We start from the raw sequence: 24,347 nt of genomic DNA, 5'->3' as shown, positions 1-24,347 counted from the left end.
GCTTCACCCTCTGATATTTTTCTTGATGTGTGTTATTTTTTATATTTTATATATATATTTTTATTCGGTCAGTCAGAGGAGCTGCTGGTGCTGTTGCTCTAGCATTTGTTTTTGGCTTTTTGCAACTGCAACTGGCGACTGCCACCAGCAACTAGCAAATGGCAACCAGCAACCAGCAACCAGCAACCAGCAACTTGCAACTGCAACCGCTTTTGACCCGCGAAGCGTGTCGTGGCGCCAGCGATTATGTTTGTTTATATGCCTGCTTTGGTTGCTGTTGTTTTCGATGTTGTTGCCTTTGTTTTTGGATCGCTGCTTTACTGTTGTTATTATTTTTTTTTAGTTGCCACTGCTGTTGTTATTATTATTATATTTTTGTTGTTTTTGGCACGCTGCAACGGTTTTGATGGGGCGCATTACTTCAGCACCGTTAAAAATATTTACAAGCCGCGTTAATTCTTAAAGCGTGGCCTTAATTTGATTAGTTCGGATTTGCTTGGCTAAGCTCGCCGAGCTCCAGACGCTGTCCAGTTGGCTGCCTTAAAGGGTCTCAATGAGCCACTGACTTTGTTTAATTAATTATTTGAGCACACTTAAGGGGCTTTAGAAGATTTTCCTTAACACGCTTCGGGGAGATGGACTAAAGGAATGATAATAAATGGATATGAAAGTTATCTTATAATCATTAACATATTATTTAGAACTATTAGGAAAAAATGTTTTAATAGTCCACAAGTATAAAAGCTCTTAAAACAGATCTATGCACAGTAATCACGTCGGAAAAATGAAAATCACAAATCAATATCTGTAATAAAAATAAAAAATAATAAAAAATGAATTGCTATATAAATGGATTTGAAAAATTGTTATCTAAAAATAATTAGAAGATAAAAGTAAAATCATAAAAATTAGATAAAAACTTTTTTAAAAATATTTGAAGCTAAGGATATATAAATAAGATTTTAAATATGAAGCCGAAGCAAAAGGTCAGTTACAATTTATTGGTAATGATATAAGAAGAAGGAAAACCAAAGATGGTATATAAAATTCCTATAACATACCTAAAATCGCCGTTTAATATATTTAAAATTTAAAGTAAATAAAAAAATCTTGTAAAAATGATGCCAAATATAATCTTGTATATGTAAAATGTCCGAAAAATTAAGGAAAGTTCTGTTAACTTGGCTCGATAATGATCCCAAGTGTGGGACTGCTACCGCTGCCGTAGCCTTTCCATTCAAATTTATTCCCAGAAGCCGCGCCGAAAAGCATTCAAATAAATCAGCGATTATCGCTCACGCAAATCTCGGCTATCGAACCCAGCCATCGATGACCAAAGAGGCGCTGCTCACACCTAGAATACAAGATGGAGAATAGGGTAAGGCCATCGTCTTCGCCATCGCCATCGCCATTCGGAGTGCGCACATATGGCCAAAATGGCCGCGGCATATTTGGCCACGTTGCACATTCGGCCAGCCAGTTGGCCCAAAGTTAAAAGTCAAATGTGAGCTTGAATTACCAGTAACAGCGGCTGGAGAGAAAATGAGAATTCTCGGGGATTTATGAGAGGCATGCAAAAGCTGAAACCGGCCCAAAACGGGGAGTTGGGGGGGTTTTTTGTCTAAGACTGGCCTAGGGCGACGTCTAACCAAATACGAGTAAGACTGGCAAGTCAAGTGGCGTGCAATGGATTTTTTGTTACTGCCTTTTTTCCTTCGGTTTTCTTTTTATTTTTTGTTTTTGGCCAGCTCAGCAAATGCAGTTTTGGCCAAATATGGTGATCGCATGCTGCGAGCCCAAAAGTGGCCAAAGCCAAACGACACAGATACGAGAACTTTGGCTTAGACGGAGACTCTTCTCCTCTTCCCCCCTCTGCGCCTCCCCCATTTGCCCATTCCCCATTTTTGGACACCGGCTCTGAGCCAGACTTAAACCTGGCTAAATGCCGCCGCCGCCGCCGCTGCCACTTTGGCCAATTTTTGCACTTGCGCAAAAGGTCTCAAGACAGGTTACGCGCCTGCGGCGATTTAACCGTTTTCAGGCGACCAGCAGCAGCCACAAAAAAAAAACAAAAAAGAATTGGTTAGAAAGGTTACCACTGGCCAAGTCGAAGAGAAAATGCCCTTGGAGAGCAGCCACCTGCTAGTTAAAAAATTATATTACTACCAAATTGTAATCGTTTTTTCCCCGAAAAGAATTCCTTGAGGAAGAGAAAGACCAAACTGTGGTAACAGTCCTTTTACAGTATCTTTAAGATATATCCTTTTTTAAACGAATCCTTGGTAATACATTTTGATATTATAACATGTTTAATTTTTTGAAATTGTACGGCTAAGTTTGTAGACGATACAAGTATGATATATCCCATTTAAGTTTTTTTTAAAAAAGGAACCAGATTCCATTTCTTTATTTAAGGATTGAAGAGTTCTACATTAACCCAAAGTTTAAGGCACTTAAATAAATGCATTTCAAACGAATACCCTAAGATTTAATTAAAATTAATGTCTTATCATTAAAGACTGCACTTAGTTCCATTAACCATGGATTAAACCCTCTAAAAACTCCAGCGAAATTCTCCATGTTCGTGTGGATTCGAGAAAAGAAAGGGTTAGGGGGAAATCTTCAGTGGTCACGCCAACGCCAAGGCAGGAAATCTCCAAGGGAAGAGGGGCCCAGAAGACGGGGGATAAATATGCAAAGGGTCAGGCGGCATCGGCTTACATTTGGCATCCATTAGAAAGCAATCCGTCAGTGCGGTTTTGGGCTAACAAGATAGCTGCTGTGGTCAGTGTTCTTTTTTTCCCCCCATTTATTGTGGCTGCCACTGACGCTTGTGGCACACCCACGCGATTTTGTTGGCTAGGAGAAGCCGAGGCTCTGGCTAAAGTTAAGGCAAAACCGGTCGCAAATGTTCTCCTTGACTTCATTACGAATCACGAACCAGGGCCCAACCTCCGACCACCAAGAACAATGCCAAAAAGAAGCCAGAGTCGCGATCTGACCCAAAAGCAACGCCAACGCAAAAGGTTTGGTACACTGGGAAAAACGGGGATGTAATATTATCATTCTAATTTAAAGTATATTTTAATATCTATGATATTTATAGAATAATAAAAATGTTATCAAATTCAAAAAGTGTAATCATCTTACAATCCTTATAAAAGATATTTAAAAATATGTTTAAATGGGTATCATTTTAATAAGAAATACAAAAGTATTGAAAAAAGATGTCCATTAAGGTATCCTTTAAGAAAATAGATAAAAAGTTCTATACAGTAAAGCTTGTTATAAAAATTAAGACCTTTGAATATAATATAGGTCTATATAATTTCCATATTTTTCAACCCAATCTCACTGTGCCGTTCTCATAGTTATGCATCTTATAATGGTTTTTTCAGTGCATTTATTTTTTTAGCAGGTAGCTTTTTTGGCGACACAATTATGATGAGTAATGGTAGTGGACAAGGAGCAAGTTGGGAGCCGATAGCGATCGCCGAGGGATCCGTATTTGTATCTGCATCTGACAGATGCAAGCGGCCTACGCCACAAAAAACATAATCCGGGCGCTTTTTTGGCCGCTGACATCATACAGATTTGCATAGATTTTCTTGGGTTTTGTGTGTGTGTTGTTTTTTGTTTTGGCCACTCCATCTCCATGTTAGAGCCACGTCTTGTTTCGGTTTTTGTTTATTTGTTTAATTAATTTGTAGCCGCTGCCTGTCGCTTTATTGCTGCCCACGTAGCTGCAGTTGCATTTGCGGCGTATTTACAAAATGAAGTCATAAAAGAATGGCAGCCATAAACCGAAATGCGGACACAGTGCGTATTAAAAGTTGCGCATACGACGCGTTGTCCCATCGGCGAGGAGCAGAAATTCAAAAAACCAAAAAAAAAAACGAAAGAAAAAAGAAAGACTGAGGCGTGTGCCACCTCCGCGCTTTTGGCTTAAACGAAAATTTATCTGCGCGCATTAAACTTTATTGCATTCAAAATTACAGCAATTATTTGACCAACAATTATGGCAGACGCTCTTGTTCTGCGGCTTTGGGTTGTTTTTTTTCTGGGCGTGTCCAAGTGGGGCAAGCACTTTATTATGCGTTTTTTACGACACTTTGGGTTAAGCGCTCTCCAGTTTCCGCTACCCGTTTTTTTCGGTTTTTGTTTTTTATTTTTTTTGTGTGTTTTGTTTGCCCTTCAGCTGTTGCGCTTTTTTTCCCCCGTGGCCAATTCCTTTTTTCCACTCAAGCTGCATTCTCCTTGTTTTTTTCCGGTTTGTGGTCAGCGAAAAGGGGTGTGAAAGTGGAATCCCTACCAAAAACACCAGCAAAAACAGCAACAAAACTGGGGAATCCTTGACCGCGGGAATTCCGCGTTGAAAGAGTTTTCCCGTTGGGCTTTGCTTAAATGTTTTACGCCCTTGCGATTAAATAAAATTTGCATGATCATTTTGGAGGAATTGTTTTCCAATTATGCGTTATAGGCGGCTTTAAATGAATTTAACAGCTGAATAATATTGAAATTGTTTGAATATCTTATGAAAATATAAAAGAAATTTTAGGTTGAACAGGTAATTACCATTTTGATTGCTGCCAATTAAAATTAAAATATTTTCTTTATTTTACCTTTAATTTTTTGCACACCAAATATCTTAAACTTGAAATATTCTCCTATATATGTCATTATAAATATAATTTATTTTACCTGATTAAATGCAGACAATTTTGTTTTGCCAAGTGCACCAAATAAAATGTTGTTGCAAATTATATAGACTTCAGTCATCAGTTAAACTTACCTAGAAAAGTAGAAAATTTGGCATTAGTATTGAATCATTAAGTTTAATAGAAATGTGTTGTGTTTTTAAACAAAAACTGATGCACTTAATTGAAAATAAAATAACTAAAGAGTGTAGTAAATAAATCCTAATGATGCTTTTCATATAAGTACTTATTTGTATATGAATATGCGATAACTATTTTCAATTACATTTGTTTTTATATTTGGGCAAGGCACGAGTTTATTGAGTTGGGTTTGTTAGTTATTTTTAGTTTACTAGTCTTGCCAGGGACATGTCTTAAATCTAAGCTATATACAAACAAGTTCATTGATTAGATATAGATGTATAGATATTAGCCGAAGCAGCTCTAATCTTAGGACTAGCTAACAAACCAGGTGCGACCACGCCCAAATTGCCACAAGCATCGTGTAAACGGAGTGCAAATTACAATAATTTCTTTTTTTTACCTCTACTGGTTGTTTTTACTGTCGATGGCTACTTGTATTTGCGATCTAAGCCTGCCACTCTCGACCAGCAACATGCAACTCAATTTCGATCAAATCAAATCATCAAAGCCAACGGAAAAGTCAAGAAAAAACCGATCAGGAAACCGAGCAACTTTGCCCCTTTTCTCCACATTTTCCCCACTTTTATATCTTCTGTTTTTCCCCCATTTTCCATTTTCCAAAGCCTGCAGGTTGGCCAGGACACATTGAGTACCTGTCAGTCTTCATTATAAAAGACCGGGCTAAATTAGCAAGTGCTTTCCTTATATTTGATTTTACAGCTCTTGAAGTATCTAGGCTTTTAAGAAAACATGTTTATTTTGTAAGTATAAAATGTGGCATAAAAAATGCATTTAAATTTTAAACATACTCCTCTTTTTTTTTATATAAGGTAAGTGTTTTTATTTAAAAAAAAGTTTTTTAGGCAGTAGATAGTTTATTTTGACTCAAAATATTTAAAATTCATTAGTATCTTTTAGTTTCATTATTAAATACAAAGTAATAACCCAGAACTGTTCTGCTTGCAAGAATTTTTAAATGCATTTACCCCCAGCGAATTTGCATAATTGACGAAAAAGGCAAAACAAGTGCTCCGCACAAAGTGTCGTGTGAAATTCCACAAGTTGGTTGCAGCAAGAGGCGGAGACACAATCCCTTGGATGAGGTGGCCAAAGTCAACTCCTGAAGTGTTGGCTTAGTAACCAAGTGTCTGGTTGGGGCATCTGCATCCGAGCAGTGCTCTCCACTGGCTATTTGCCCATCGTTCCATCGTTGGCAGCTAGTTTCAATATTGACTTTCAAAATGTTGTTGCGGCAGACAAGATTTGCAGCCAACTTGGAGCTGCACTAAGCCAACAAGGGGCACTAAACCAAAGATACTTGCCCCCCTACTATTTACTCGATTAATTAATTGCCCAAATGAGGATTCCTTCTTTTTCACCGTCAGCTCAACCAATTGTTATTCGCATCAATCAGAGAAAGAGTAAAAGAGGGAGCCATAAAAACAGAAGGAAAAAAAACTTGTCAAACTGGCAAATTATTAAAAGGAAATTGTTGACATTCCTGGGTAAATATGCAACTGGCAGTTGCAACGGTAACTGCAACTGCAACGCCAAGTAGCCTGCTTGATTGCCCCTATAAGGAAGCCAAAGCTATCTCTATTACAACAACCAGACAAACAAGACAGGCAGCCTTTGCCTTCTGCTTTTTTGTACTTTTTGTTTCGATCCCCCCGATTTCCGCAGGAGAACTTGGAATAAGTTTAGGAATGCCAACTAGGGATGGCAAACAATGGGGTTTTTAATAAAGTATAGAAGTAATACTTTTATTGAGCCCCAAGATTGGTTACAAATATAGTTTAGGGAGCCTTTAAAGAAGTTACATTTTTCACTATCAATTTAACATAGGCTAAAAATGGTTCAAACTAAAATTTTCTTGGGAATTTAAAATTGTTACTTTATATTACTTGGTATTGTGAATTACTAATAACATTATCCTTCTTATTTTATAATTCCTACACCTATATAACTTCCTTTCCACACTCTATCCCTGAAGCCAAACTATTGAAGCTGTCATCATTTGATTTCTTTTACTGGTCACTGTTTGCTGTTTTCCTCTGCTTTACAACTCGATCGTGTTTGCCTGTTGTGGGCCAAATAAATTTTTATAAATAATAAGCTTGGGCCAACGGACGTGGATGTTGCTGCTGCAGATGTTGCTGCTGTTGCTGCAGTTGCAGTTGCTGTTGCTGTTGCACTTGCAAGCACAGTTAGACAGCGACAGACTCGACTGGTTTTCCACAACAAGTGCGGGCCAGCTTCCTCCTTTCAGCCTTCTCCTTAGAAATGAGAGAAAAAAAAATAGAAACCGGCAATACCTTTGGTTGGCTTAAAAATTCTTGGCCAAAAGGGTATTTCGTGCAGCAGCAGCGGCAACAACTTTTTTCCGCTCGAGAGCCAGTTCGTGCAGCTCGTTGCAGTTGCTAGATAAAAATGCAGTTAATAAAACTGTAAAAACTGGACGCATGCGCAGCACCCAACACACACACAAACACACACACGCACAGAGGAATCAAAGATTTATATAGAGGGGCCTTACATATATATATATGGATATATAGTAGACTTGGGCCTGGGCTTTTGGATCTGGGCAAGTGCAGCCAGCAACGCCATTTAATTGCCTGTTTGCATTTCACATGAGCCGCAACCTCGAGCGGAAAAGAGGAGGTCTTGGAATGGAGGTAAAGGAGGATGGGGATGGGGATGTGTTGGCCGCAGGCTGGAATATTATCCCAAATCTCTGGGTCCGTATATTTATGGTATTTTTCCTGCCGTATGTTTGCCGGGCGGTCGCTTTGAACCATCTTTGGTTTTGATAGATCGCATGTGAAAGGTGACTTGACTTGACTTGACTTAGGGGGTAATCTATGGCGAAAGGCGAGAGAACTGCTGAAGATTCTGGATAAAGAAATAAGTGTTTTTCAGCTTTTTGGGTAACTTGTTCTTTATTGAGGGAGTTACTAAAATGGACTCTATAAAATGCAGTTGACATAATTTAAATCTTTTAAGCCAGTGTAATATTTTATCTAATATCTGATGAATTCAGTTAAACATTCTTAAAATAAGGGGGTAATCTATGGCGAAAGGCGAGAGAACTGCAGAAGATTCTGGATAAAGAAAGAAGTGTTTTTTAGCTATTTGGGTAATTTGTTCTTTGTTCTTTCATGAGGGAGTTACTAAAATGGGCTTCACAAAATTCAGCTTTAAGCCAGTGTTATTTTGTATCTAATATCTGGTAAATTCAGCTAAACATCCTTTAAACTACTCATAATTCCTCTAACATCCGCTAAAATTTAGTTGCCAGCTAATAAAAAACCCCCACAACTGCAGCTGTTGTTTGGTTTTCCTGTTCACATAACTAAACCGTGCAAATTAGTTGGCAAACAAATGTTTTCATATATATAAATTTTTTCGGTGGCTTTTTCGGTCAGAGCTTGAGTTTTAGCCAAGCGAAACCGAGCTAAAGCGAACCGGCACATAGCCAACATACAAACTGACCTTCGTTCATTAACGACAGCAGAAGGCATAACAAGACATAAACCTCAAAAGGCTCCACATTTGGCCAGCAGCGGACAAACCAGTTAACTGCAGCCGGTAACTAACAAATAGTAAAATTAGCCCCGAACATTTTGCATTTGATTAAAAGATTTTAATTTGCCAGCCACAAAAAAGATTACAAAAAACCAGCGAAAAAAATAAAAACTTGCTGAATTAATTTCGCATTAGAACACGCGCTTGCAATGCGGCCAAAACGCAGTTCGCCTTAGCCAAATGTCGGCGGCGACTATCTGCCAACTTAGGTACATGTGTACCTCTACATATATTTATCTGTATCTATTCTTAATTTCTTGATTTCGAGGGTAACCCAATCTGAGCTACCTAAGCCCGAGTTTTGCGGGCGGATGTTTCGCTGACGTTGCAGGTAAAATCATACAAACTTGTTCTCAAATACTCCACATAGAAAGGTGAGATCAGTTTGATTTTTTCACTATTCACTAGAGCGTGAGTTTTTTCCTCTGGCTTTATAGGTTTGACAAACCTGACAAGCTTCAATTAAATTTGAAAAGGCTATAATTACATATATAGATAATCCTACTAATGGCTTAATTTAAATTGGATTTCTGAAATGCACATACATAAAACGAGCAGACTAACAGCAAACAAATTCAAATTTTCGGAATTTTATGGCCCACATAAGCGTAGAATTACAGCAGTTTATTATCTTGCTGTTACAGCATTGTAAGTTCGCTTGACCCAATGGGCAAATATGCATATATTTATAGAGTGGATTTATGTATGTATGTTGGAATGGGCCAGACCTTCGCTCTTTTTGGCGCCGGGCGCTTTGCCATTGTAAACTGAGAGGCCCCAAAAATCGGCCCAGCTGCGTCAACATAAAAAACACAAAAAAAATGTACCTGAAATAAAAGAACAAAACAAAAAAAAAAGTGAAAACTTCGCTGCGTTTTGTTTAAACAAATCAGCAGAAATTTTTTTGTCATGTTGCGGGCCAAGTTTGCTGGCGCTTGTAAGCGCATTTTGATGACTGGGGGAAAACAAATATAAATCCGAAAAAAATTAAGTCATTTAAAATATTAATGGTTAAGGCAAATAATAGGTTTATTGCTGCAAAAAATTGACATTATTTTCTGCAAATCAGTTTATCTCTGGACTATTGTTCTGATTAATTTTTTCCGATATTTCTGCATCATGAATTTAATAATTTTTTCTATATTTAATTAACTTCAATTGAAAAATATTGGAACACATACGAATTGTTTGGTTTGCTTTTGTTCTGTGTAATTTACATATGTTAGCAGTGTGACACAATGGGATTATGCCGTTTTTTGCCTACTTTGCGTTATAAAATGTTGTAAAATGTCATGTACCCTTTTCCAAGTTAATTTCAAAAGCAAATTCATACAATAAAAAGAAGAAAAATGCAAATAAGCCTATACCTTTGCTTTTTGCTGTTCAAGTCAAGTGTAAGTCGAGGTTTCTGTTGTTGTCAATATTTTTCAAGGTTGGCCCCTGTTTATGGGGAAGACAACAAATATGCCACCCTTATATTTATAATTAATAACGCACGAATAGGTTATATTAAAATGTATAGCTTTTATTCGGAGCGGCAGACGGACTGTGAATGTGTAAAAAGCTTGGCTCCAAGATCTTCATATAGACATATGCAGGCTTACAAAGTAGTTGCTGAATAGATAAGCGACAGCTTTATGGGTATAAGAAAGAAGGCGAAAGATAAGCAGAGAGCGATGCAGGTGCCGTCGTACACCTATGCGCGCATGACTAGGCGCTGGCGATCTGCTCCGAACAGCCCCACTTTTAAAACCGAAAAACAAAATATAATTATTCATCATATCCAACTTGATTCAAAATGGCGAAAAAATCGAGAGGGATGTAAAGTAGGAAAAATTAAAACAAATATTTTTATTACAAAAAATGTATTTCTCAATTGTTAGACATTTTTTTATAGCGTGGTAATGGCAGCAAATTAAAATATATTATAATTAAAGTAGAGACTTATATCATAAAAGTTATATGTAATACCAATAAATATTTTTATAGAGCACTAAAGTTATGTAAGAGTAGAGTATCAACTCTTACTTAAAGATATTATTTATGCATTATTCATATAGATATTGGAATGGTGAAATACATAATAAAAAAGATAATAATATTTTATCAAATGGTAGCTGTAATAAACAGATACTCTTTTTAAAAATGTAAAAATAAATTAGTGGTATCCGCTACACAGCAGCAATCACTAGGCCAACCTTTTCCGTAATATCGGTAATATCAGCGGAATAAATAAAAATGTGTGCTTAACCCAGCAGCAACTGAAAGAAACCCACCGGCAACTAGCAACACCTTCGCCAATCCAACAATTCGCAGTTCGTTGCCGGCGGCTACTTAGCATAAAATGTGTGTCAGCAAGGTAAAGGGCGTTCGTTCGGTGGTCCCCCTTTACCGATCCGTAATCCCCAGTTTCAAATCCCCCCTCTCCGATCCACGTAACATACCCCCCAGCTTAACCCCAAAACGATGGTCCCACGCTGACTTGGCGCTGTAAAAATTTGAATACCTAAATAGGCTGGTTGGCCTATTTCACTTCGTTTTTTTTCTGTTGTTGCTGCCCCAACGCATGCGAAATTGGGTTTTTATTTTGTTTTCGTATTGAAATTTTGCCAGTGGCTTACAACAATGTTGTAGTTGGTATTGCTATTGGTTGAGTGGCTTTTGTACGAAGTTGACCTTGAAAAGAGCTGGGTTTATCATTGTGGTTGTCCCCGCTAACTTGCATACTAAATCATTATACGGCTTGTTCGCAGACTACTGAGAAATGTGCCAAAATGTGTAAATATAAATATCTATTTTTAACTTTTAAATTTATTTATTTATTTGGTTGTAAATAAAACGCATTAAGGGCCTCTAATTATAGGGTTAGGTTTGATAAAATTCCGAAAAAACAGGTTAATTATGAGTCATATCAAAATAAGCTTTCTTATGATATAAATTAATTTTTGATTTCTTTAAAGCTTGTAATCAGTTGTAAAGTATTTTTATGAAAGCTTAAACATTTGTGTTATAAATCAACCATTTATGGTAAAGCTTTCTCCAAATGCCGCTCTTCATATGTAAAAGAGTATTAAATAAATCCCAACCAAAATTTCACTGACGAGCAGGAATGATTCCCCTGACGAAATAGACTTCCCTTTATCATTCGAGGCTAAGGAATGGGTGGGAAAACTTGTAGTTGAAACAAAAACATTTACGGAGGTTGAGCAACCACTCATCCCTCATAAAGATAGTAGATGCACAGGAAAAAAACAAAGGGTTTTTCTTGCCTAATATAATAGAACTAAAAAGATTTCTTTATTGAAAAAGGGACTTCTCTTAAATACTAGGATTCAATATATCAAGTTTTTTATGCATTGGGTGGAGAAATGGTACTATTGATTGAAGACTTTAAATAAATAAAAAACCAATTTTTTTCTGTGCCCCACACACTTGTCAGGTTTTGCAGCAGCTATGACACATGCCACTTGCCACTTGGAGCAGCTCCGCTGCGACCCTTAAAAGTTGCCACAACTTGATGCAGATGAAGCCGCGAATGATGATGATGATGATGATGATGATGACGACTGCCGAGAGTTGTGGCTTTGTTTTGTCTTGGCGGTGATTTGATTTGCCCACGACTTGCAGACTTAGCCACATTCCCATGTTCGCTTGTAAGTTGCCGCTCCGCTGGCATTTCTCCGCGACTTGTAAGTGACTTAGCGAAGCGCACAATTTTTATTGGCTTGACTGACTCATAACCGGGACCAACTAACATCCCCCCCATCACCATCTCCATCTCCATCTTCATCTGGTGTTTGTGGGGCCTGGCATGAGTCAATTAATTTATATGCCACAATGTCCAGACGAGTGCACAACACGCCCCGTCTGATTCTGATTCGGAGTTGGGATGGGGGTCTCATCCTGAAGCTGAACCCCTCGAAAGTCCCTTAGGCACAAAGGCTTTAAGTTGACATAGGTAGATTTTATTGGCAGTGATCGAGGAATATGTACTTTATTTCTTTAGACCCAATAATTGATTCTAAACATAGAGTATTCGGAAATGTTTTTTTAAAATATTCTTAAAACTTAGAGATCTTAAATCTGTGCAAAAATTTAGTTTTCTTTTAATTGTATCTCCTAAATAAATATTTTGTTTTGTTAGGAAAATCATAAAAAATGATTCCTTAATAGATACTACTTGGAAAGATTTTTTTTAAATATTCTGAAAACTTAAAAATCCTAACTCTGCCAAAAAAAATTTAGTTTTTAGTCTAATTGCATTTCATAAATTAATATTTTGCTTTAAGAATAAAATTGTAAACGTAAATTGGCACTTTTAAAATTATTTGATGTTATAAAATTCTATAATCTTAATAAAGATTTATTTTTATAAACCTTGGCCATTTGTAAAACCAAATCACTTCTTTAAGTGCATACGAGCAGTCCATTAGAGCTGCTTATGATTCACACGCCGAAAAGATTTATATGTGAATCTCAGCCAAAAAAATACAACAGATTCCGAGCCAAAACATTAACAACAAATTAAATATATGTGCGCACATAAAAAGATCCAAATAAACAAGTGCCTGCACTCGCCCCCTGTAGTAATAATGTCCGAAAGCATTGGCATATAATGTTTTGACGACGGCACTTCCGGTGCAATTAAGCCAGAATGTTTCTAGTTAGCACACTCGACTGGAAGTCATCTAGCGGATGACAAGGAATACGAATGGTCCTCTAAAAATACCAGATGCTTCCCTTTGGCATACATAAGTTGGTCGAAAGCATATAGAAACACCATGCCACTTCACACTTAATAAGACATAATTTGCAAATTTTTATGAGTTGCAGCTTGGCGCGTGGGCAGCACAGGAAAAAAACTTAATTAAATGGTCAGCAATGGTTGCAGGAAAAATGCAGCAAAAATTGTTTTCATTTACATAGATATAGTGAGAGAGAGGGGAATACAATTGCATTGGGCCAAAACGCCTTCGCTTTGTGCACTCGTTCTGTCAGCCGCAGGCGACAGGTTGGCCCCGCCACTTAGTTTGGGACAAGTTAATTTTTTGGCTCCGTTTGTCTTTTGTCTGCTGATGAATTTAATTTCTAATTGTGCCAGACATGAGGATTTTTGTACAGCTCGCATGATAAATTACAAGCATGGGCTGGTTCTGGTGCTCTTTCATTACGTTTATGCGTGATATGTATCCAAATAGTTAGGAAGTTCCCATATTTATAGTAAATTGAGATGAATAGGAATTTCTCCTTAATATTTTCTAAATATTACTTTATTATTTACCAGATCAGGGCCATTTTTGCACAACTGGACTGATAAATTACAAGTATAACTGATTGTAATTCATTTTCATTACGTTTATGCGGGGTAAATCTGCGAATAGTTAAGATCTTTTGATATTCATATTGATTTGAGGTGAATAGAAATTTCTCCTAAATATTATATAAACATTACTTGGTTATTTACCAGATCATGTGGATTTTTGCACAACTAGAATGATAAATTACAAAAATGGGCTGATTGTAGTTCTCTTTCATTACGTTTATGCGGGATAAGTTAGCCAATAGTAAAGAACTTCTGATAATTATCTTGCTTTTAGGTAAAAGAGGTGTATAAAAATAATGAGGTATTCTTACCAAATGTTCTTATAATATTTTCTAAATATTACTTGATTATTCATCAGAACATTTCCCCGTATAAACGATTACTTGTGCTCACTCTCTCTTTTGGCCGCCGTGGCGTATGCGCAATGTGCAATTAATTATACGCCGTGTGGTCCGCGCAGAGGTGTGACCGACAGATCAGAACCGCTCAAAGGCCTCTGTCGCCTGACAATTCAATTAAAATGACCAATACTAGCTGTTAGCACGCATCTCAAGTGCCCACATACGCCTTCAATTGACATTTCGGTTAATTTGAGTGAATTAGCATGCGGTCCGGTCGAATTTGAGTGAGTGCAACCTGCACTTGCTTTCATCTCGCAAATGAGGCGGAAGATTTGCTGGCTGTCACAGCCGGCTGTCAGTTTGGAAAACATATCTGACCACTTGACAAATCACCCTACGACTGACAGCCAGCCCAAACACTTACAGTTTACACTTCCTCTGGCAGGCCAGAAAATGTTTTTCACCATCACCAACCAGCATGTCTCATAAAGATGGCCCAGAATATTCCCACTCTTCTTCAGCTGTCATCCGAATTTGGGTCAAATTAATAACGTATAGTGTGGTCGAGTAATGCCAAACGGCTGAAACACATTCACCGCAGCCAAAAAAAAAAAATGTAAAACACTTTTCAAAATAATGAAGAAGGCAAAAAAAAATATAAGAAGAAAAACTAAATTAAATGCTGCAGAGAGCCAAGATGTCGACAAATTTACAAAAGAACCCAAAACAAGCTGCCGTGACACTTTCGATTTCAATTTCGTCGTATCCGTGAGTTTTGCACTTGTATTTCGCTGGCTGTCTTGGCCGTATTGTCAGTTAAAAGTTGTTATTTTTTTGTTTTCTCAATGTGTAGCCGTGTCGAAGGTAGCGACGACAGGTGCAAAAGTTGGCGACAAATTTTAATGAGCTGCAAAAGGCAGCGGAAAAACATCAAAATATCTATAGCTTGCAGCGGACAACATAAAACTATAGGATATGCAAAAATAATTAAGTCGAAGTGAAAATAATTCAGCGAATTTTAATTAACTGCAATTAACAAAAACTAATGTGATGTGGGAGGGAAAAGTACCGAAATTCTATTTACATTTTAGACAGGAAAATTACAGAATGTTGCTTAAATGCAAGGTAATATTTATACTAAATACAATTAATTGCCCATCTTCTAATTCCCCGCAATTTGAAGTTAAGTATCTTATGCTGCACAGCAGTAAATAAAATTAATTGCAAGCTCAATTTAATATCTTATTAAATGTCCCCTGATTTGCGCCAGTTAAGTAGATTTTTAAAAATATAATTGCACTTGTACAGACGACGAAAGAAATATCTAAATTAAAATTGAGATATAAAACGAGTAATTATAAAATTCACAAGCAGAGCGTGCGTTTTGTATCTTTGTATCTATGTGTTAATGCTCCATTGTTATTTTTGTTGTCAAGTAATTTACGAATTTCATTTATTTTTTATTTATTTCTGCCTTCTTTTTATTGTTTTTATTATTATCGCCCGCTGCTTTGTGAATATTGCTTCCTCTTCGGCAACGTAATATAACAAAAGAAATACATGTGTGTGCATGAATTTTGAATAAAACGTAATAAAAAACAACAGTAACGCGCAAAAAAAAAAAGGAAAAATAAATAAAAACACAAACGGCAAAGCAAAAGAAAAAATTTCAAGGTCAGCGCCGAAACGTGCATGCAAAAATTAAGCGCTGAAAAAACGAGCGTAAAAAAAATAAAGTAAGCAATAAAAAATAACAGCAGCCGAATCCCAGCGAAAGAGCCAAAGGAGAAATCAAAACAATTTCGATGCTGTTTTTGCCGTTTGCTTTTGGCCACTCTTTCTTGTTTTCTTCCATTACTGCGCTGCATTCTCCAAGAGAAGAAAGCTGAGAAGAAAGAGGGGAACTCAAGATTTTCGAGGAACTGGAGCTAAATAAGAAAGTCAATATTATGATCGTCATAAAAAAAAGTTTTAAAAAGTGAACGAATCTAAAATCATTTTCCCAAGAAATATAAACAATCTTAAACCTTCATAAGTGATTAGAAAAATAGATTGCTAAAGTGAATCAGGTAGGATGGAAATTAAAAAGAAAAGTTCTCTACATTTAAGAAAATTCATGATCATAAATGTTTATGTGATAAATTTATGATAATACTTTAGTTTAGACAAATAAATTTTACCCTAACAGTGACTTATTTTTCGCATCTACAAATTATTAACTTCTGATACGGGTTTCTTTATGCTGTTCCAATAATAAGAAGTTAATAAGTATAACACCATATGATATTATATAACGGAAGTTAGGTTGGCTAAAACGTATACTTTATTACATAAATTTTGGAATTTCCATTGCTCTGAAAAAAAAACCATTTAAAATCTTAGTTTCCATCAGAGACTTTAAGTTTGAGTCAGAGTTTAGGGATGGTGAGAAGCTGGAGGAGGTCTGAGGAGGTGGAGAAACCCAATCGGCAATCGGTACTTGTCCTTGAAAGCCAGCAAGAAGAAGAGCTGCTGAGGAGCGGCAAACGCTCAAATGAGCCATGTTGGCAGCGCTGCCAAAATGCAGTCAACGGCGACGCCATTAGACGTCCACGGCGACGCCATTAGACGTCCACGGCGAAACGATGTCGTCAGCAGCAGCAGCAACATGGGCAGTTTGAGCAGCAGCAACACCAACGAGAACAGCAACTATAGCAGCATCAACATGATATTATACTATATATTTATAATACTTTCTATGACAAAGTATGTACATAAATCATTAAAAACATATGATGCAGATGTTGCAGATGCAACAGTACAAGGTAGCAAGGTTGCAACAGCAACAGTGTCAGCAGCAACACTAGTAATAGTAGGATGGACAACAGCAACATCAGCGGTACAATAAGTAGCTATACTGGCTATTGAAGTAGCAATACTACAGCAGCAACTTATCAGCAGCAACTTAACAGCAGTAACAACAGCAGCAATGCTACAGCAGCAACTCAACAGCAGCAACACTTCATCAGCAACACTACAGCAGCAACACTACAGCCTAGCAGCAACATGAGGGACGTCAGCAGCGGCAGCCCTCAACTTTTGGGGCTTGGCTGCCTTCACCCCCCCCCCCCCCCTGCCTTCTGCCCCCCCCCCTGCCTTTTCAACCCCTCCTTGTCGCACTCTCGCCAAATGAACAACTGTCGCTGCTTGCGACTGCTGCTTGTTGTTCTTGTGGCTCAGCATTCAGCATAAATTCGCAAAGTATGCGAAATTTATTAGGGTCTGCCTCGCATGTGCCGATCTTGTTGTTGTTGTTGTTGTTGTTGTTGTCGTGGCTCGTCTAATTTAAAGTTCACAGGCACACACACACTCACTCATCAAGAACTGCTCTCTTGTGTAAGTGAGTGTAACACACACCAATCAAAAACCCGAAATAGCGAATAACAACAGCAACAACAACAAGGGAAGGCAGTAAAAAATGTTTATATTAATTTTTTTCTTTTTTTTATGTTGCTAAATTGGTTTTGCATTGCTGTTGTTGTTGTTGCAGCTTGGCAGCTTGTTCTCCGCCTTTTGTTATTGTTTTCATTTACTTTATTTTTTCTTTTTTTTATTCCCTATTGATATTGATATTTGCTAAACTTTTTGGCAAAAAGGCAAACTAATACAACTACAGCAGTTTTGTGCTATCTTTTTGTGAGTCGTTTTTTATGTGTATTTGTGAATAGCGATTAAATTCGCGAATTGATCGCGCGTGTTTAGCACTCTGTGTTGTAAGTATTTTTATATTTAGCAACCCAATAAAGACGAATTTTTGCATTGATAAGAAATTATGCCCCATAAATAAAATATTATTTACAATCATCACATGGGTGTTATCATTTTTTGGGTTGCTTTTTGTTTATTATAATTATTTTGGAAAACCCATTTTCATTATATTTGATTATTAGACATTTTTTCTTTAATTAAAAATAATGTGGACAAAATACTGAGATCCGCTTTCTTGTTAATATCTTATTTGATCTAGTTATTTTCCCATACTGTGTTTAAGTTATTAGCCACAAATGTGAACCCATTCGCATTTAAGTACCCATAAAAAGCAAGAATATTCTGTGCAAATTACAGCCGTAGATTTATGTCCATTAAATAGACTTTTATCGAGAGTCTTTCCTGTCACCTTGCCATTACCGGAGCGATACTCATGTGACTACGGCCATTACATAATCGCCACTTTGGATGCATGACTACGGTTTCTGCCACAAGAAATGGCTAAAACAGGCCGTCAACGTGTAGTAGGCCATTAGGAACGATGGCGAGCCAAGCGAACCTAGTTCAAAAACATGTTTTAACCTTTTTCGTGGCGTGCAAAAGCCCAGGCTGACTTTACAAGCTCCAAAAATTAACACAAAAAGGTAAGAAATAAATAAAACATAAAACACACACACACACACATACATATATCTAAAGACTTGGCAACAAGAACATGGCCAAAAAAATATACAAAAAAAAAAAAAATGAAAAAGGGTAAGCCAAGCACGCGAAAAATTTGGCAAAAATGGCCAAAGACAAAACGCAGAGCGAAAAACCGAAGACCCAAAAACCGAATCGCCAATTTCTGCGCATGCGTCGCTGCCTGCGTCAGCAGCGAAGCCGGCAGCGACGCCAGCGCCGACGGCGACGCCGCTGTCAAACCTTTGAGCGGGGACTTAGACGTGACTTACAAACTAAATGCGCTCGCTCAAGGTTAAAGCCGTTTATTTGTAAGCCAACGGCAAAAAACGAAACTGAAAACGCCGAAAGAATCTCGCGAAAAAAGTTGAAGTTGATATTTGCCGATGTTGTTTCTTTTTTATGTGAAAAAACATCTGAGTTTGTGTGTGTGTATACCACCCGTTTCAGAACTACAAAACGTTCGAAGGTTTTTATTTCAGCAATCGATTTGATACCTTCAAAAAATTAGAGTTGATTTAAAGCTAAAGCAGGTTGAAAAACTACATTAATTTTAATTTTTCTTATTGATCTAATATTCTTATTAATAAAATAACACCCACTCAAATTAGTTGATAATTTATTTAATTTAATTTTTATTTAAGGAACCAACTTGATACCTTCAAAATATTAGAGCTGATTTAAAATTGAAGCCGGTTGAACAAGTTACTTAAATGTAATCCTTCTATTTGATCTGTTAATCTAATTAATTAAATAACACCCTCCCAAAGTAGTTGATATTTTTATTATTTATGTATCTATATTTGAGTTGAAATATACACTATACGCTAGTTATAATTGGTTATTAATTTTAAAGATCTCTCAGTTTATATAGTTTATTTGATTTTAGGTGCTTAAATAAGCTGGTAAAAATGTTCAGGTATTAGGTAACGGATTTAGGGATTATCTTATCAGGTTAAGCTTTAAATAGGCTCGAATATATTTAAACCTTCCCATATATATTTTATATAAATATCCACCTAGCCTCATGTTTATGAAACGCACATCACGTAATGCAATAAGATATATCCCCTATTGTACTGCAAAACTGAAGGACCGATCAGCTCTATTGGGGCGTGTTGGCAATGCCAACGCAAAAAAATACCATAAGGTTCTCTATTGATCCGCCTGCAATATCCGTTAATAATACGCATCTGGGGTCTATTGTAGGTTTTGGAGAGAATTGATTGCCCGAGTGGCTTTTGTGCGCGATAAAATGGGACTCAATTAATTAGCGGCCAAGTCCGCAGCGTATCAATGCGAGCTAAAAGAAAAATCGTGTTGCGAAATAAACAAATGATTCAACTTTAACCTGACCCTGCATGTCTGTCACAGATCGGCGGCAGCAGCTGCTGCTGCTGTTTTTATTCCGATGACATCATTCCAGAGTCTCGGCGATAGTGTCTCAGATGCCCGGGCCATTTGTTTTAATCGCAGCCAAAACAAAAGTGTTTAAAATGCAATAAATTGCAGTTGCGCACAGTTGACCAAAAATGTGCATTTGCATTGATTTCGAGTGCAATTCGATGGAATCCGATATATATTACACTGCCATAGCGAATAGCCACCCACCCACAATGCATCCACCCACGCGCATTATAAGCCAAAGCTGTCAAAATATCAGCTGCAACTAAATTAGTGAGCCTGACAAATGCCAAACAAGTTGTTGTAGGTGCCACAATTCAAATTATTCAATTAGCATGCATTGCGTATTTTCATCTATTTTCAAAGACGACGTCACCACGACTTTTGCTTCTGCAGCAAGATACACTTGAAAAGTGCGAACTGCAATCAAAGTTATATTGAATACATTGCGAGACTGGAATTATTGTCATTAGAAGAGTCCAAAAGGAACTTAAGTAAAATAGATTTAAGAAACATAAACCATTTTTAAGTGTTTCTAACATTTTTATAATAAAATTTTAAGAGTTTTAAAGATCAAAAACTAATTTTTGCAAAGGCTCCTTTCTCATTATTTGGTTTTGAAATAAATGTAAAACTCATTACTGATTCCTTAAACAATTAAATAATAGGTAGTTATTATTTCTAATATTTTATAATGATTTGGTTCTACCAATAATAAAATTAGTTTTTACATTTTTATCAATAATATAATTAAAAGGCGTTCTATTTTAAATGTTCTTGATTATTTTCTCATTATTTGGTTCTAGCAATTATAAAATTATGTCTTTAATTCTTTAAAAAATATAATACATTTATTCTGAGTGTAATTTTGGTGTTGCTGCTGTGCTTTTGCTGCTGCTCCTATTAGCCAACACGACCGAGCCGCATTTGTCCTTCACAAGCCGTTGACTAAATTGGCATCGATTTGGCAGCGGCTTAAGCGGCAGTTACTTTGACCATATGGGCGCGAGCAGACGACTTACCAATCTTTAATGGCTTTGCAAAAAAATAAAAAATCGAATCAAAAAATGGGAAGCAGAACATGGCGAAAAAATCAATTTTAAAATGGCAGGGCGCGCCACGACAGATACTTTTGGCAATTAGCAATAGTTGGATACTAAAACGCAAACACTGGCAAACAAGCGAACAGCATCGGTCGCCATGGAAGAGAGCGTGGGATAATTAATACACCGAATTCCACCAAACCCGAACATTTGCAATAAAATAAAGCCGAATTCGATGAGTAATAGACTAGATCGCAGATGCCCTTGACAATGTATTCCATCTTATTGTCTAATTTATGGCTCCACATGATCGTTTAATCGCCAATAAACATATTCTAGGGAGCTGTGCGCCTTATCAGATCTATTTTTTAAATAAATAAATTTCCTGGAATTCTTCGAAATTAAAATTCTCTGTTATAGTAACCTTAAAATTCTTAATATTTATAGTAGAATTAGTATTTCTGAAAACAGTTTCTTTTAAAATGTATCTGATGCGTTAAGAATCGCAAGATATAACAACAAATTCTATTCTTTTGAGTGATATAAAGTGTATTTATAGTTATTTTAAGGGATATAGCAAAACCACCAAAAAGCTAGTTTGATCAATGAATCACCAATACATTAAGCCTCATAGCAAAATCTTAATTTCAAATCTTCTATTGTAAACTTATCTTCCATAAAATATTTCTTGATTATGATTAGCGAACAAACCTTGTCATTTCCGCAATAGAAAGGTAGATGGAGCACTATAACATTTGCACTGCGTTTGTGGTCGGGCAAAGTATCTTTCGGTATTTCGATTATTCGATTATCTAGAGTATGCAGCTGTATCTCTCAAGTTCAACTGGCACATTGATGCGACGAGGCATTTGCTGATGATATTTTCTGCGATTGTATCTCCTCACACACTTTGTAGCAAACACTCGCGCACGTTCTCAGTTTGGAATTCCTTTGTGCAAATTATTACACAATGCCTGATGAGCCCAAACACCAAACCCATAGACGGAAAAAGATACGAAAAGAGAGCAGTTGAAAGACTGGTTGAGGTTAAAACGGTAACCCTCTGGAGCCCTCGCAGCGATTCAACTGAACCGACTATCCCGTCCCAGCTTAGATACCGATTCCGATTCAGACCCAAGACGGATACGATACGATCCCTTGGCGTGTCGCTCAAGTAAACAAAATAAATGAAATACTACTATAAAGGCGAAAACTGAGCAAAAATATCAAAAGGCGGACGACTCGTTATGCTGTTTCCAATACCCTGGCGAAGGGTTGAATGGTTGAGCCTAGAAGTTTGAAATTTGGGAGCTTCCTCTTAAAAGCATGTTATCATCAAAATAATATGAATATATTAAGGCTAGTCCTGTTGCTTGTGTCATTTTTGCTGCCAAATGCCTTCTTCCATTTAGAAACCTTAATATCTTTTATCTAACCTTATAGTATCTTTTGAAATATATATTTTTTTGAATGCATCTGTTAACCATTTTTGTATTATTCACAACCTATCTCAAAATTCTTGGGTACTTCAAGTAATGTATCTGCCTTATAATCAAAAATGTATTAGCAAAAGATTCTATAACTCATAAACGAAAATGATGACCTTTTTCATCTTCAAGCTTATATATTTCCTATGATGAATCTACAAGATCTAGAATAAATTTCGCTGTCTAAACTTTTTGGCAAGAGCATTCATATCTTCGGTGATCTTGGCTACTTTGGCTTTTATGATTTTTCGGTGGATTTATTTTGCGTTGCCAAAATTCGCCGAGCTGGCGGGACGGAAAGGGATGGGCAAAGCTTACAGCGCTGCTGCTGTCTCTATCTTTTGTTTTTTTTTAAACATTTTTTTTTTTGTATTTTTGCTGCGCGACATTTCGAGCAACGATCAAGGGCAAGTTGGACATGCCGCTGCTTCGGTCGACGTCGCTGCCTCACCCTTGAAGAGCTTACAGCGATCTTGCGGATGTATCTGTGGCAGCGGTATCTGTATCTGCCGGGGTATCTGTATCTGTGTATTTGCCCCGAAGTATCTGTAGCTTGGAGTAGGGTGTGTGTGCGTCTTGTGCTTCTTTTTGGAGGGTTTTCGCTTTCAAACGAGCAATTTGCGAATTTCGTCGGCTGCTTATAAAATTGAGTATTTATTCCTCGTTCGCCGACGTTTGCCTGCTAACCTAGTAGCCAGTCGTCTGCTCTTTTTTTGTAAGTCTCGCTTTGTCTCGATTCGTTCGGTTCGGTTCGTTTTGGTTTGGTTTCTTTTCGTATCATCCCCAGTGCCCTGGCCCTCTTAGGATCGCTTTTAATTCTATGGAATTGTCTGAAAATTAAGCACAGGAGGCAAGCACGGAACACACACACAAAAAAAACAAGAAGCGAGAAGAACTTTTATGAAATTTGCTCCTCACATGTTAGAGACCCATCCAAAAGATCGTGATAATGATGACAATCATCATCAGCTGATTTCCCTACCGCTCACACCCTGCTCGCCTCTCTGTCTCCCTTTGTTTGTCCACCTTTTTTTGGTTTTGCCATTATATATAGTATTGTTTTGTGAATTTCAGGTTTTGCTTTTACAGAAATCATTTGAATTTGCATGTGTGAGATGATGATAGTGCCATATTGCATTACATTTGAAGGAACTTCTGGAATCCGCAAAGGAACAGATAATGGGTTTCTATTTAAGCGATTACTGCGAATTCCTGAATAATTCAAATGGGTTCCCTGGAAGTCACGAAATCTGCTCTTCACTTGAGTGTTAGTCACATTTTTGGATTAATATTTCATGTGTTTGGAATTCTTGTAATCTTGCATTGGCATTACCTTTTTCTATTCTTTCAAATTCTCAATTCCATTATTCATTTATTTAATCAAAAACTTTATATCATATTTTCTATCTTTATCTTTATTTTTTTTTATTTTTCCCTGAACTTGAGTTACTTTGCACCTGACATTAAAGGAAATGTTTCTCTTCCTTTCAGTTAAGTTGATCTTCAGCCTTATAGAAACTATCTAATTCTTCTACTAGACTTTAACTTCTATGAGTCCTTCAACTGATATCCCTCCTTTTTCCGCCAGGATCGCTTTATACTTTTGATTATATTTTTGTTTTAGGCAGCCAGGCGCCACATGTTGCACTGTCGCATGTGTTGCGATTGTTCACAGTTCACGGTTTTCGATGCTGATCGCATATTCACAACACTTGGCAGACTATTGTTTTCATTCAGATCGTTTTTGTTTTTATTATATATATTTTTTCGATTTTTGTTTTTGGGATATTTGGTTGTTTTTCGTTTTTGTTGTTGGTTGACGAGCAATAGAAACGCGTGCCACAACGTTGCGGTTGCAGTTGTTTTTAGCGAGTGTTCGTTGCAAATGCTGC

At 37.0% G+C, this 24,347-nt stretch overlaps 1 protein-coding gene across 4 annotated transcripts in view; it reads right to left on the bottom strand.

Moving 5' to 3' along the window:
- Nucleotides 1-24,347, bottom strand: part of fru (sex determination protein fruitless) — a 146,118-nt gene that overhangs the window by 48,349 nt on the left and 73,422 nt on the right. The gene's annotated exons all lie outside the window — the stretch shown is intronic.

Source organism: Drosophila suzukii, chromosome 3 (genome assembly GCF_043229965.1).
Source record: "Drosophila suzukii chromosome 3, CBGP_Dsuzu_IsoJpt1.0, whole genome shotgun sequence".
Classification (NCBI taxonomy): Eukaryota; Metazoa; Arthropoda; class Insecta; order Diptera; family Drosophilidae; genus Drosophila; species Drosophila suzukii.
This window is presented reverse-complemented; position numbering and strand designations above follow the sequence as displayed.